The sequence below is a fragment of the Poeciliopsis prolifica genome, unplaced genomic scaffold (assembly GCF_027474105.1).
Source record: "Poeciliopsis prolifica strain line A6 unplaced genomic scaffold, Auburn_PproV2 SCAFFOLD024, whole genome shotgun sequence".
Classification (NCBI taxonomy): Eukaryota; Metazoa; Chordata; class Actinopteri; order Cyprinodontiformes; family Poeciliidae; genus Poeciliopsis; species Poeciliopsis prolifica.
Genome location: NW_026562399.1, coordinates 6,172,484 through 6,187,244, shown reverse-complemented (window position 1 = coordinate 6,187,244; position 14,761 = coordinate 6,172,484). Strand labels below are relative to the sequence as shown.

Here is a 14,761-nt window from a genome sequence, read left to right as displayed (position 1 = left end):
CGAGCGACGCGAAGCAGATTCAGGAATGCTAATGTTTCCTCTGTGACTTCTGTTAGGAACACAGTGATTAGACCTCCAGCCCCCTGGGGGGAGCCCCTCGGTGCCCAGGCTCCTGCTCTGATTTACTCTGACGTGGACAGGAAGGTCAGCTCTGTCCCTAAAGGGTCATGGATAAGAACAGTTGAAGTTTTTGGTGTGTGTGTGTGTGTGTGTGTGTGTGGTAGGTTTCAATAGACGGAGGCGCTTCAGTAGGATCTCAGGCAGGGGTCGGAGGGTTGACAGAGGGAGGAAGGGGCTTAGGGAGGACTACGGAAAGGATTACCGAGAGACTAAAATGTTTTCTTTGTGGCTGAAAGAAACCTTAGAAATTCTCCTGCACAGCCCTGCTCACATTTGAGTGGCCCTTCTCCAAAGGAACCACTTCAGGGACTTTTTTTTCCTTTTCTTTATTTCTAAACTTTGACTACTGAATCTTGAACCCTAAAAAAATGAGGAGTGAGACAAATAGAAATCCCAGTTTCCATTTGTATATACACAGTTCTCCTTGATAGTAACTATTAAATTGAATGAGGTATGTCGTTCTTTATCCAAAAAAATCCCAAGAAATTCACATGTGAATCACATGCAATTTTCACGTGATTGCCATGTGCTCACATGTGAATTTCATGTGATTTTTTTGCAAGGGGTGCATCAATAAACATGAGCATGTCCAGTTTCTGACAGATTTTATTAATACTTGAGGCGCTTCCACTTACTTTTCCACATTATTCTTAGTTAAAAATCAAAAAGAATTCCCCCGTTTTCCCAAAACCAATATGAAAATTACCTAAAAAAATATACTTTCATACCCCTCTTGAGCTCAAAAATGTCAGAACTGTTTTCTTATAATCTCCACCGCCTCTATTTTGGTCTCCCCTCCTCATCAGCGTGGGGCCTCTGGTCATACCCAGCCACCGCACACAGAGAAGTCTCCACTGAGATGTGCAGGAACTGGTTAAATACCAACCCTTCAGAGGCTCCGCGCTAGCAGATTGCAGGAGGTGGCAGCATGCTGTGAGGCCCGACCACCCTCCCACCGTTCAAGTGGAGCTCTAAGCGAAAGATCAGGTGTCCAGCCCTGAATGCTCGATTGAACTTAAATCTTTTACATGTGCGCCACGACTCGCCCACCATGTGGCTCAAACGTGGCTCAGACGTGGCCAGCCTGGCGGCCGCTCAGCCTGACTGACCTCCGTGTTCCCACAAATTTCATTTGAAAGTTACGGAAATATTTGGATCTGATTTGATTTGCTTTGTTTAAATAAAAATACGAAAACATTTTGAGAACTACGTCACATGATCCTTTGTTTTATGGGGATGAAGTTTTACTGTCCAAAGGAATTTTTGTTTTTCTTTAAGCCAGAGATGGAAAAAAAAATCAAAATTTTGTGGCATATTTTAGATCTGTGGAAAACGTTGAACTGCTGATACTGATTTTCGCTGTTATAGATTTCTATGCATAATCCATACTAGCAGAAGATAAAAGAAGAGTATAGAAAGCACTTTCCCTGATTTTTCTGCCATAAGTGATCAATTATTTAGTTTATGTGCTGAGGTGATGTAATATGTGTGTGTGTGGATGTGTGATTATGTGTCAGAGAGGAGTTGCTCTAAAACTAGCTGTACTGTCTTTAGAACAGGGACAAAATGATTTGGAGTTTACATTTGAAACTGCATCTCTTATTAGAAATTAGCACAGTTGGCCTCTGAATGGAATAAGACTTCCCAAAAGGCTGGCAACATTTCAAAAAATAAAAAGATTTAAAAACATTATTAAATAAATCCTAGTAAATCAACGTTTTTATCACGAGATGTATGTTTTTTTTTTTTTACTTAAATGTTCATCTCTAAAGCAAACCTGGACAAATAGGGCAACAGTAAATGAAAGTGTCTATGAAAGGTGTTTTTTTGTGTTTTTAATAGATTTACAGATCTATTTATTTACATTTTTACGGTACTGACAAAAAGAGTAAACACTGGTGAAGATTGCTGAATCTAGCAACACCTTTCACAATTACTTGCTCTCTGTGAACCCAAAAGCAGTATTGCATTGGGTTTGATTGCATTGTTTCAGACTTGCACAGGTCTGCAAGCCTTGATTCCTGCAGTAAGTTGAAATAAGAGACGTAATTGTAACTCATAGGTGAACCTTTGCATCTTTTCGCAGGCTGTGACTGGAGATTCGGATGTTTGGTGCGGGCCAGCTAAACGTAAGTCATCTCTTGCCTTCTTCTTGAGCAATCTTTGATTCTACACCTTAGTGACTAAATCGTGTACAAGTACGTTCAGTGACCATTAAATTGACTTTGGGTCACCACTTTTTTGAAACGAGCTTTTATGCGTAAAAGCTCAATGGCTTACGTAAGTACAGAATTAAACATTGTCCTGCTGGAACGCAGTTAAATCAAAATATCATCTCAATCGATGCTGCTGATTTCAGTTTTAATTTGTTTTAGCTGATTGTCTTTTTTATATATATTTTTCAGTCAGCAGCAAACAACACAATATCTACTTTAGCATGAGGACCAGTGTGATCTCTTTCTCTTAAAGCTGTTTCTTGTCACGTCTTCAAAGTACCTGTGTCATATTTGACGCGATGAATAGCTGGTGAGTGTTGGAATCAAGGTTCTTGGACTTGACTGCAGGTCATCTGGTGTTACTTCATGATCTTCTTTTATTTTTTGTGTCTCAGCTGACCAAATGTGAATAAAATGTCAATTCTTTATGAGTAAAGTAACGTATACCAACGGAGAAGTCCTTCTGCTGCTAAAATTTGATCTGGCAGGAAGTTGCGCTGGTCTCCGTCAGAGGCTTAGAGGCGATAACTTTGGTAGTTCTTGGTGCAGCGCCACCACAGGAGAGGTGAGGAACAGGTTTTTCGGTTGGAGTGGCTCCTGAATGCGTAACCAATGTTGCAAGATCGGTCCCCAGACTATCGGGTGTGAAAAGTTTTTGAAAACATCTAGTATTGCCCAACACATTTCAGTCGAAGAAAAATAAAATAATTTCTCTTCTTTTCCTGTTCTGTGATTTAAATAAAGAAACAATATCAAAGAAACAATGTTTCTGTGATTCAGAAAGGGAGGGAACAGATTTTTACTCCTTTATTTTCAGCATATCGATACACCAAGGCGTCAGCGATTTGGTCTGTTTTAACCAGATCACAAACACGCTCACATTATTTCTCAGGCAGTTACTGAGTGACTCCTATTTCATTTTTCTAAAGCTGTCGCATCATGTAGTTTTCTAATAGGTTTGTACATAATAGCTTTAATCAGCACATCCTTCAAGAGAATCTCTCCTCCTTTAGTATTTTATTGTGAGCTGTTTTCCACCTCTGTTCTATTCGGCCAATAGGCAGTCAGTTGAAGAAGTGCTAAATTGTTTTCTTGGAGGATTTGAATATTAATGGCAGTCCCTGTGGTTCAGACTGAATTAAGCCTTCAAATTTAAATGTCTTCTGGTCCCTCATGTTGGCACCTAATTGCAAATTGAAGGACTGAAAGCACACAATTTAAGCTCTGGCTAAATGAGAAATAATCTCTAAAGAAAATCAAGGATGGGCTTTTTCAGATCCTACCACCTTGTGAGCAAAAATAAAATTGTACTTCTTTTTGCATATATAATTGTGTTACCCCATCAACTTCTGTAGAAAATAAAAAGCGAAAGTAATATATATATATATATATATATATATATATATATATATATATATATATATATATATATATATATATATAAATATTTTCTAACAATGGGGAAGTGTTTACTTGTAATTATTTATAAGTGTATGTTTCATCTACAGTCGTGGATGAGCCAGTTGGTTCGGTCTGTCAAAGCAGCTGCCTACCGATGTAAAGTCTGGTGATCTTCTTGAATCTGGAAACTCAGCATCGCTCTCGACATACGGCTCTTTTTTTCTACAGAAGACACGCGAACCTCAGAACAAGTGAACCCAGGAGTCCATTCTGTAATCTTAAGTGTCCAACATACTTAGGGGGACGTCCGCACGCGCTCGATGAGGACTCAAAGCGGACGTCCTCCGGGCACGTCTGAAAAAAGGTCAATTTTTTTATGACCACATGCCCGGCGTCCCACAATGAACTGCTTGGCAGGAGAAAGTGTTCGCTTTGGCTGTTTTGCATTCGACACCAAGCTGATAAGGTTGAGAGTGGAGCTCAAGGACGCGCTGCGTGACTGCCGCCCTCTGTGCCACACCGACAGGTGTGTGGTGGCCGAACGTGCAAGCGCCCCTTTTGGACTGTGGGAAAAGAAGGAATTTGCCACTAGAAATGTAGGCGATGGATACGCTCAGCTAAAAAAATCTCAACCGACAACGGACCATGCGGCTCGCAGAAAACTCACGGTACATCTGTGGGGGTCCGAGCACCTATGAGGACAAGCTGGAGTCACGCGCTCAGAATGATAAAGTTGGTTTTGTTCACGTGAAATTTCGCCCAGTTAAGTTCCAAAACAAACAAACTAAAAAACAAATAGAAAAACAGACAGCAAAGTCTTGTCGTCTACAGCCTGAACTATGTATTATGTAAATTTGGACAAACATGGTTTTCAAAATCACTCCTTTAGATCTTTTACTGGAAACAACTTCCGGCTTCACACTGTGTGACACGTCTTTACTAAAGTCAAGCTATCTCTGTTATTCTTATGTAGTTTTTTAACTCAATTGTATTTCAGTCCTTAACGCTAATGTCTCTTTCTACTTTTACTTCAAACTTATAAGACGACGTACGGCTGTCGTTGGTTGATAGTCAGAGGAGGCTTTGTGAACTAAGACATTAGTGTTTTCCTCCACACATTCCCAAATAATCACACAGCTTGTCTCCTTGTCCTCTCAGCCCCCCAAGTGTTCCCCACTCTTTCCCTGCATCTCCTCTCTCAGAATCTCCACCATGATTCCCTGCCAAGGATTGTTTTACGCTTAATTTTGTTAGACTTAATGAGATTTTACTAATTAAATCTCCTCCTGGTTGGAGACCCCCACTTCCTCATTTCCTAGCATAGCCCCTCGCCGCCCCCCCCTTTGCAGTTATAATCACTCCGGCTTTCTGAGAGATTGCTCAGCAAGCTATTTTGCGCAACTAAACGTCCTGCTTTTCCTTTAATGAAAAACAGCAACAGTGAGTTGTGAAAGGCGAGGCCTGCTCCATGGTGGGGTTCTTCATTTTGTGCCAAGATGCTCTGGCGATCTTGTGATTGTGGCCGAATTTTCAGAGCTGATTTGGTTTGGAGAGATAAGAAAACAGTAAGAGGCTGACCAAAACTAAAATCTACATCAGGTGTGGCCACTTCTGTGTTTGTCATCGTATCCATTCAGTTTACGTGCCTCAAATGTACTTTTACTGAAGCTTGTAGCACACAGGTCAGATATTGCGAAGCTGAAGTGCTTTAGATCCACGTATCTTTTAATAATCCCCGCATTAGCCGAAGGCCAGTGCTAAAAGGGAAGTGCTGAAGGGTGGGATCACATCACTTCAAGCAGTCAGGTCTCGGAGGTCGCTGCTGACAACAGCCGCTTGCTCTGCTATTGTGGACACCCCTGTGGGACTCTCACGCTGACTATTGTGGGAGCTAGCCTCCTGTTTTCCCCCTTCCAGACCTGGATATCCAGCGCCAGGGCTCAGCGCCTCGGCCAAAAAGTCCATTATGCACCTCCTCGCGTACCCTTTTATTTTTTGTGCACACTCACACAGACCGCTCAGTACAAGAAGCATCTATGCCATGGCCCTCTTGTTGGGGTGAACAGGCAGAGTGCCCGTTTCAGATGGGACTCCTTTCTTCTTGAAGGCTGATGCCGATCAGGTTTCTGCCACCTGTCATTCAGCTTAGCAGGCAGGGAAGGGGTGGTGGGCAGTAGGGGGGAGGGGGCGGGGTGTCATGGCAATATGGCACCGTGCCAGCACCGTGCCTGTTGTTTCAGCTTCCTCACAGCCTCTAAGATTGTGCAATGATTCCTGAACTCATGCAGTCGAAATGCTCCCCATCCATCCTTACAAACCAGGGTTCTTGACCCCTCCAGATTTCTTCTTCTTCAGTTTTTTTTGGTCTTTACACTATTTCTGATCATCAAACAGTTTTTTTTTTTTTTTTTTTTTTAAATAAAAACGAAATAGCAGTTTCCAAACTGTAATTTTATGAATGTTCTCCTAAAGTCAGTAACTGGAACACATGATATACCGGTATTGACATCGGTCCGATAAAGTAAAAATGTTCCGATATTAATAGCCGATGTGTATTTCTACCTTACATAGTTGATATATATATATATAAATTGATATAGCTATTATAGCTATATCAATTTCGGATATTGGTATCGGCCTAAATTTTCACATCGGTACCCCTTGGTTTTGATTATTTTCTGTGGCAATACTTTGACTGCAAACTCTGAAACGATGTGATAGTCCTTCGAGGGGACATGTCCTGAGAAACTTTTCCTGACCTTTTTGTGACTCGGCTTCCCTTGAACACTTGATGTTGTTCATTATGAGCCCCACTGTGTGATCTCTCCATCACCCTCGCTACCTCCGTGCCTAACTGTTGTCTCCTGGTCCACTCATATCAATTTCTGCCTCAGAAATAGTGTCTACCCCACCAACCCTAATTGTAATTATGTTGATTTAACTTAAACACATGCAGCTCCCTCCATGCTATCTGAATGGGAGCTTATTAGTTGGAATATATTTTTTATTTATTTATTCCCATTTCTCAGGGTCCCTGTCGGCATTTCCAATTACTCTTGTCGTGCGGCTGTAATTGCCTCCATGCTAATGGCCGCCAGACAATCGTGCTAAATGAGGTGAGGCCGAGAGGCTAGGAGCCTGACTTCATTAAGAGCTAATGGGATTTTATAAAGGGGGCTGCAGACCCAGCTCATCAAAAACAGCAAGATGGAGGGAAAACAAAACAGATGGAGGGGGAGAGCCAAATCACAACCAAAGTAACTTAGCCCGCTTCTCTTCCTGTCACTCAAGCAAAAACAGAAAATCGTACTCTGCTATTAAAGAACGATACATAACTGTAAACACAAAGCCACTTAAAACCTCCACCGTGGCCTAAAGTGGAAAAAATTGACGCAACGCTTTAACAGATCAGCTCAACATAAACAAGTTATTATAATGTGCCTCACGACTGGGCAGCAACCCCTTACCAGCAAAGTAGCAGCAAAAGACAGAAGAACTGTAAGTTTTTTTGGATTTTTTCCTGCAGAGTGGACAATCCTGGCCAAGTACTCCCACATTATTCACACATTATTTAGACAGAGGCAGAGCTGAGCAGCACAGAAATAGATGTGAATGTGGGTTCCTTTACACAACAGCCTGTTCCCGCATCAAAGGCAGCGATCCAAAGTATAAATCTGTGCAGGTTAAATAAGAAGTGCAAGCAGAAACCGCTCAGGTCAAGGCTAACAAAGCGTCTAAGACGTGTTTGTTGCATATGCATAATGCATTGTTGCGTATGACACAAAACCAGAACACTTTTGAAACCAGACTCCATTACAGCAAGTCACTCGTTGCGTACTTAAGAACCAGAACAGACTCTTTTACGCAGTGGCTCAATGGTGTCAACATTTTGAAACGTTTTCTTTTCGAGTTTTTTTCACCAATAGAGTTGAATGCTTTGCCACACGTTTTTGTCTTATCTTAATGGTTTTTCTGATATTTTATTAGCAAAAAAACCTCCTTGTTGTGTGAGATGTAAAGGTTAACGTAGCTCTTTCTGGAGATTTTGCAGATATTCCTTATTAATATCTATGTAATAGTTCTGCTGGAGCGTTTGAAAAAAAAAATCTCTCAATTCACACTATAGGTTTTGAGATTTTTATCCACTATATTGTTGCCGAAGATTCCTTTTGCAGACGAGGAAATGTTTCAGAATTTGTTTCTTGTTTGTTCATAAATGCATTATTCTCCATTGTAGCTAAATCCCTGTATGTTTGAAACATAAGATAACTTTATTGCTGTTATATTGTAGGGAATAACAGCATAATCCTTGACTCTTTCTTTAGAAATGACAGATGGACCTTTCTGTTCTCACATAATATAGTTACACTTTCAAGGTTTTACATGTCTGCTCATAAAGGATAGGCCGATTAGTCTGCATTATTTATTTGTTGTTTTTGCTTTGTTGGTATTGTTCTTGAGCCAAAGTCCAGTCTTGGCCATAGTGTGTGATGGACATGCTTTGAAAGTTGTTCTCTCATCTCGTGCTCCACATAAGTGTGTTTTCACTGTAGATAATATGGACAGAGTGCTGTGTATGATTAGTGGTTCGCATTCAGTCTCGACTGCACATTTTTGCCCCCGTATTTCTTAGCCTTAGGGTTTTTGCCACTACCTGTTATAAATATATATATAAAAAAAGAAAATATTGTGATATTTTTATTTTAAAGGGCTAACCGAAGGATCTTGTCGGTAAAACAAAACCAAAGTAAAACACCGACTAAAGATGAAAGACACGGATCATCAAAATGACAGAGCTGGGCTTCCTGATGAGCTTTTCTCCAGATTAGGGATGCATGGCATTGCGCAGTTATTCAAGAGGCCATTGTTGCATGACAGATTGGGAGTTATGCTGATTATAACATGATAATAATCATGATCACCGTGGATCTTTTTAAGAAGAATTATGTTTGTGACAGTTCGAAAAGTATTCCTTCTTAGGCTAAATCCCTGTTTATGTTATTGCTCAACGTATCCCTTGAACAAACTGTACTTTCGTTTTGTATATGCCTACTTCTCTTTATCTTGATTTTGAAAACTATTTCCATTTATTGCTGCTCTAATCCCTGCTTGAGCCTGTTGTCTTTAACTCAATTTAAAGAACTATGAGTCCTAAACAGACAAAAATGATTTATGCTCTATTTGGAGTCGTATAAATACATTTCTGAGTGCACGATAGGAAATGGCTTTAACTAACTCGTTGTAAAAAGTGGGTACAGACTGATAAGAAACAACCAAGAATTCAAACGCATAAAACAGAAAAATAAACAGCAAAACAAACAAACAAACAAAGGGTTAAATAGGAAGAGGACGGTTTAGGTTTGTTGGAGAGTTCTTCTTTTAAAGGTGAGTCCTCTTGTTTGTTGGTTCCTGAAGCCTCTTTTTAAAGCCAGATTGTATTTGACAGATTTTGCGTTGGACGTTGCTGGACTCATCTGATGAAACATCCGCCTCACTGTCGGTAGGGATGCATGGCATTGCGCAGTTATTCAAGTGAATAAACCTGAACTTTGTTGAATACAGAGTATCTTGAAATGACCTGCTGCTTTTGTATCAGATAAAGTAAAGGATCAAGTGGGATGCGTTGTGCCTGTCGAAATAGCAAAACCTCTTCCTTGAGTCACTTGTTTCCACCAGACTCTTCCTGAAGAAGTGCAGGACAGATGTGTGTAATCACCGGGGCTGCCGGGTGTTTTTGTCCCCTCATTTGCTGTCCGTTTGAGCTGCCGGGATGGTGGAACGACGGTTGCGGTTTAAGGCTCGGCCGTGGCAGAAACAGCTGTCCCACAGCTGCTATCTCTCCAGCTTCGGGAAAGGGAGGGGGAGTGGGATCCGGGGCTGAAAAACAGTCCCAAACCTCCTGGGTCAGAGCCCTGGTATGGCGGTCTCCCTGGCAACTGGAGCTGAGACTGTGCTGATGTGTGTGTGTGTGTGTGTGTGCGTGTGTGTGTGTGTGTTTACTGTATGGGTTAGCGGGGAGCAGAGTTTAGTCAGAGAGTGGAGAAACTGAAGGTTGAGGTTGCAGAGCCCTGCATCACTTTATCTGCGTTTCACTTTTGCGAATGTTCCCGACGAATGTTTCTTTGAGATAACCCGGAACTAGACCGGGTCTCTCCCGAACCGACTGACACACCGGGGTGCGCTGGGTGCGCTATCGCTCCCTGTTTTTCTCAAACAACTCCCTGAGCTCAGCACGGGGGGAATGTGAATCTCCCGGAGACGGCGAGGGGAAGAGAGAGGGTTTGGGTTTGGATGAGGAGAACGTGCCTGTGTGAACTGTGGCCGTGAATGGGGAAGAGGGGAGAACGGGAAGATAAATGGTGGGGGGCGAGAAAGTGGATATGGAGTGATACTTGGCTTTGGACCAAAACAAACTCCAACAAAATAACAGCTGCCATCTTTACGCCGTCAACCTTCCAGAGGCCCTCTCAACCCTGCCGGCAGGACTTCTTTTCTTACTACTGCGTGCGACGTGCTGTCATGATTTAACTAGAAATTTACCACTTAACACATCAAAGTTTCTCCCTTTTTTAGTATTTACACTGACTTTTAACTAATTAGTCTATAACATTTACTAAAAAAAACCAAATTACGCCGATTTGTTTGTTTATTTTACCAGATATGGTTAGATATACCCTACCTTCCCAGTGATACGGTGATTAGTCGGTTGTGTAAATGATCCCTTTCTGTGAATTCTCACACTTGTGATAATGTTGCCCACCAACCTTCTGTGCAGACACATTCAATGAAGCAAGTTTGTGGGGAACACATCACAATGGGCCTGCGGAACAAAGGGACAGTAACAGGTGTTAGCTGTGACACATGAGGAGTGAGTGTGCTTTGGATGATCAAGGTGTGAGAAGCCTGTATGAAGCTTTTTCTACTGACATCAGCAGCAGCACATGGGGTGGGTGGCACTGAGCGGTTCAAGTTGCATGGCGTTTTGTGAAAGTGTCAGATCTTCAGCCCTCCGGGATTGTTGGCGCTTCCTTAACGGGAAGTGTCATTGGAGGAAGACATGGGAGGGTATGTCTACCAAAGTCAAGATGACTTAAAACGTGAATCGGGAGTCAAACCTGATTAAACTCGTTTACGTCTTCAAAACAAAGCTTTTTTTAGAATCAAGGTTAAGTTTCACTATTTCCGTAAACAGTTGCTGAGAATAAATAATTCTGCGTTTTCTTTATATTCCCTTTAATTAGTTGCTAAGCTAAAGCTAAAAGAAATGACGTGTTAGGAAACGCACTCGAAGCTGAGATTACAGGGTGCTAGGAGCTGAGTGACGCCCTCTGCGGGGCGAAGCTCAGAGAGAGGGTAACAAAGGCAAGGGGAAACTCTCGTGGGATGCCATTTTGACTTGCTACCTCTGAAGGGTGGCGTGTGAAATGGACCAGCTGTATTTTGGTATTAATAAAAGGAATTCATGAATTCAACTCTCTGACTCTTCCGAAGCCTCACACACCAAGAACTCAGCCTGAAGAATTATCCACATAGATCATATGTCATATCTAATTGATATAAACATGCAGTTTTCTACCACTAAAGTGACCCCAGAAAGTTAATATTAAGTTTCTTAACATTATGAAGTTCAGTTCCTGAGAGCATCCATTATGGATTCGTCTTTAAGCACTATTGTAAAGGAGGACTTAGGAAAATGCTGAAAATGCTTTTACCTCGCTAAAATTTAGCACACGGAACATTTAATAAAAAAAAAATAAAAAAAAAAAAAATAAAAAAAAGACTATTGTCTACGTTGGAGCAACAACATAAAACTGTGTGAATTTTCTTTTCAGGGATACTGTCAATCTTTCTTTTAAGTTTTATTTTTAAGTGGAAACATTTTTATCGACGTGAGACAGAAGGAAAGACAATAATGTCACAGGTCGTAGTTTTTTTTTCCTTTTCTTTTTTTCACGATTGGACATAAATGTATTGTTGTTTCTGCATTATCGCTATTTTTGATGATTTGAAACGGTTGTTTTACTGATGCACGCTAATGTAAGCAACCGTTGTGCTCGGGATTCTCATAGCGTAGCGTGAATGAAGACGTAGTTTAGGAATTTAGAAGCTGATCCCACAAACTCACATCAGAACCAATAGGTCTGCAGAATGCAGTCATTAGAAAACAATTCACTATTTTATAAAAGTAATTAATTACAGATATTCTACTGGTAACAGTGAAAGTGTTTATATTGGTTTTAGTGCTTATTATCGGGAGAATTAGACGTATTGTTAATGTACACGCAAAACTGGAGTTCTGAGTATTTGTTGGAAGTGGGCCTTGTAGTTATTATAGGACAGTGATAGTTTTCCATTGCCATAGAAAGACCCCTGAAAAGGTCAGTGCTTGACGGTTTGCTTTATAAATAAAACAGATAATTAAAACAATAAAAATAAAATAATATATATATATATATATATATATATATATATATATATATATATATATATATATATATATATATATATATATATAAAAATTCCCTTCTCACCCACCACGGGTGGTTCTTATCCTCTGAGCTCGGGTCCTCTACCAGAGGCCTGGGAGCTTGAGGGTTCTGCGCAGTATCTTGGCTGTGCCAAGGACTGCACATTTCTGGACTGAGATGTCTGATGTTGTTCCTGGGATCGTTGTAGCCACTGCTCCAGTTTGGGGGTTACTGCCCCGAGGGCCCCGATGACCACAGGCACCACTGTGGTCTTCACCTTCCAGGCCCTCTCCAGTTCTTCCCTGAGGCCCTGGTATTTCTCCAGTTTCTCGTGCTCCTTTTTCCTGATGTTGCAATCACTTGGTATTGCTACATCTACCACAACGGCTTTCCTCTGATGTTTATCCACTACGACAATGTCTGGTTGGTTCGCCATTACCATTTTGTCTGTCTGGATCTGGAAGTCCCACAGGATCTTAGCTCTGGCGTTCTCCACCACCTTTGGGGGTGTTTCCCACTTTGATCTCGGGGTTTCCAGTCCATATCTGCACAGATGTTTCTGTACACTATGCCTGCCACTTGGTTATGTCGCTCCATGTACGCTTTCCCTGCCAGTATCTTGCACCCTGCTGTTATGCGCTGGACTGTCTCAGGGGCCTCCTTGCACAACCTACACCTTGGGTCTTGTCTGGTGTGGTAGATCTGGGCCTCTTGCTCTGGTGTTTAGGGCCTGTTCCTGGGCGGCCAGGATGAGGGCCTCTGTGCTGTCCTTGAGTCCAGCTTTTTCCAGCCATTGGTAGGATTTACTGATATCAGCCACTTGGTTATTTGCTGGTGGTACATCCCATGTAGGGGCTTGTCCTCCCATGTTGGTATCTCTGGCACCTCAACCTCCGTTCCCTGTTGTCTGAGACATTCACTGAGCACATTGTCTGTTGAGGCTTTGTCCCTGATGTATTTATGGATCTTAGTTGTTTCGTCCTGGACAGTGGTTCTCACACTCACTAGTCCTCTGCCTCCGTCCTTGCGGCTCGTGTACAGTCTCAGGGTGCTGGATTTGGGATGGAACCCTCCATGCATGGTTAGTAGCTTTCTAGTCTTAATATCTGTGGCTTTCATCTCCTCCTTTGGCCAGCTGATTATTCCAGCAGGGTATCTGATTACTGGCAGGGCATAGCTGTTTATCGCACGGATTTTGTTCTTGCCATTGAGCTGGCTTCTCAGGACTTGCCTTATTCGTTGGAGGTATTTAGCTGTGGCTCCTTTCCTTGTGGCCTCATCGAGGTTGCCATTTGCTTGTGGTATACCTAGGTACTTGTAACTGTCCTCTATGTCTGCTATTGTTCCTTGTGGGAGTGAGACTCCTTCTGTGTGGATCACCTTCCCCCTCTTTGTGATCAGCCGACCACATTTCTCTAGTCCGAATGACATTCCAATGTCAGTGCTGTAGATCCTGGTGGTGTGGATCAGTGAGTCGATGTCTCGCTCACTCTTGGCATACAGCTTGATGTCATCCATGTAGAGGAGGTGACTGATGTTGGCCCCATTTTTGAGTCGGTATCCATAGCCAGTCTTGTTGATAATTTGGCTGAGGGGGTTCAGGCCTATGCAGAACAGTAGCGGGGACAGGGCATCTCCTTGGTATATGCCACATTTGATGGACACTTGTGCAAGTGGTTTGCAGTTGGCTTCAAGGGTGGTTTTCCACAGCCTCATCGAGTTTGCAATGAAGGCTCTCAGAATCCTGTTGATGTTATACATCTCTAGGCATTCAATGATCCAAGTATGCGGCATTGAGTCATAGGCTTTCTTGTAATCGATCCAAGCCATGCACAGGTTGGTGTGTCGGGTTTTGCAGTCTCGGGCAACTGTGCGGTCTACGAGGAGTTGGTGTTTGGCTCCTCTGGTATTTACACCGATACCCTTCTGTGCCGTGCTCATGTGTTTATCCATGTGTTTGCTTATCTTGGCCGCTATGATGCCTGACATGAGCTTCCAGGTTGTGGAGAGGCAGGTTATTGGTCGGTAGTTGGGTGGGACTGGACCCTTTGATGGATCCTTCTGGATTAGGATTGTCCGCCCTTCAGTTAACCATTCAGGGTGAGTCCCACTTTGTAGCAGCTGGTTCATTTGGGCTGCCAGTCGCTCATGGAGAGCAGTGAGTTTCTTTAGCCAGTAGGCATGGATCATGTCAGGCCCTGGTGCTGTCCAGTTTTTCATACCTGAGACTCTTTCTTGAACATCTGTCACAGTGATGGTTACCGGGGCTTGCTCAGGGAGGTTGCTGTGGTCCTCTCGTAGAGAGATCAGCCACTGTGCATTGCTGTTGTGGGACGCCTCCCTTTCCCATATGCCTTTCCAGTATTGTTCAGTCTCCAGCCTTGGTGGGTCTGCTCTGTTGTTATTACCCTGCCATTGAGAGTACACCTTAGCTGGTTGAGTGGAGAAGAGCCGGTTAATCCTTCTGGATTCATTCTCCCTTGTGTATCTCTTTAGGCGGCTGGCCAAGGCTTGGAGCCTCTGTTTGGCAGTCTCGAGTGCTTCAGGTATGGGCAT

At 42.5% G+C, this 14,761-nt stretch overlaps 1 protein-coding gene across 1 annotated transcript in view; it reads left to right on the top strand.

The window, feature by feature from the left end:
• The window catches only part of LOC129370554 (uncharacterized), a 113,604-nt gene that overhangs the window by 39,617 nt on the left and 59,226 nt on the right, over positions 1-14,761 (top strand). Inside the window, exon 2 of the mRNA XM_055046616.1 lies at positions 2,207-2,249. The gene's annotated coding sequence lies outside the window, so the exon portion shown is untranslated. The remainder of the gene's footprint in view (positions 1-2,206; positions 2,250-14,761) is intronic.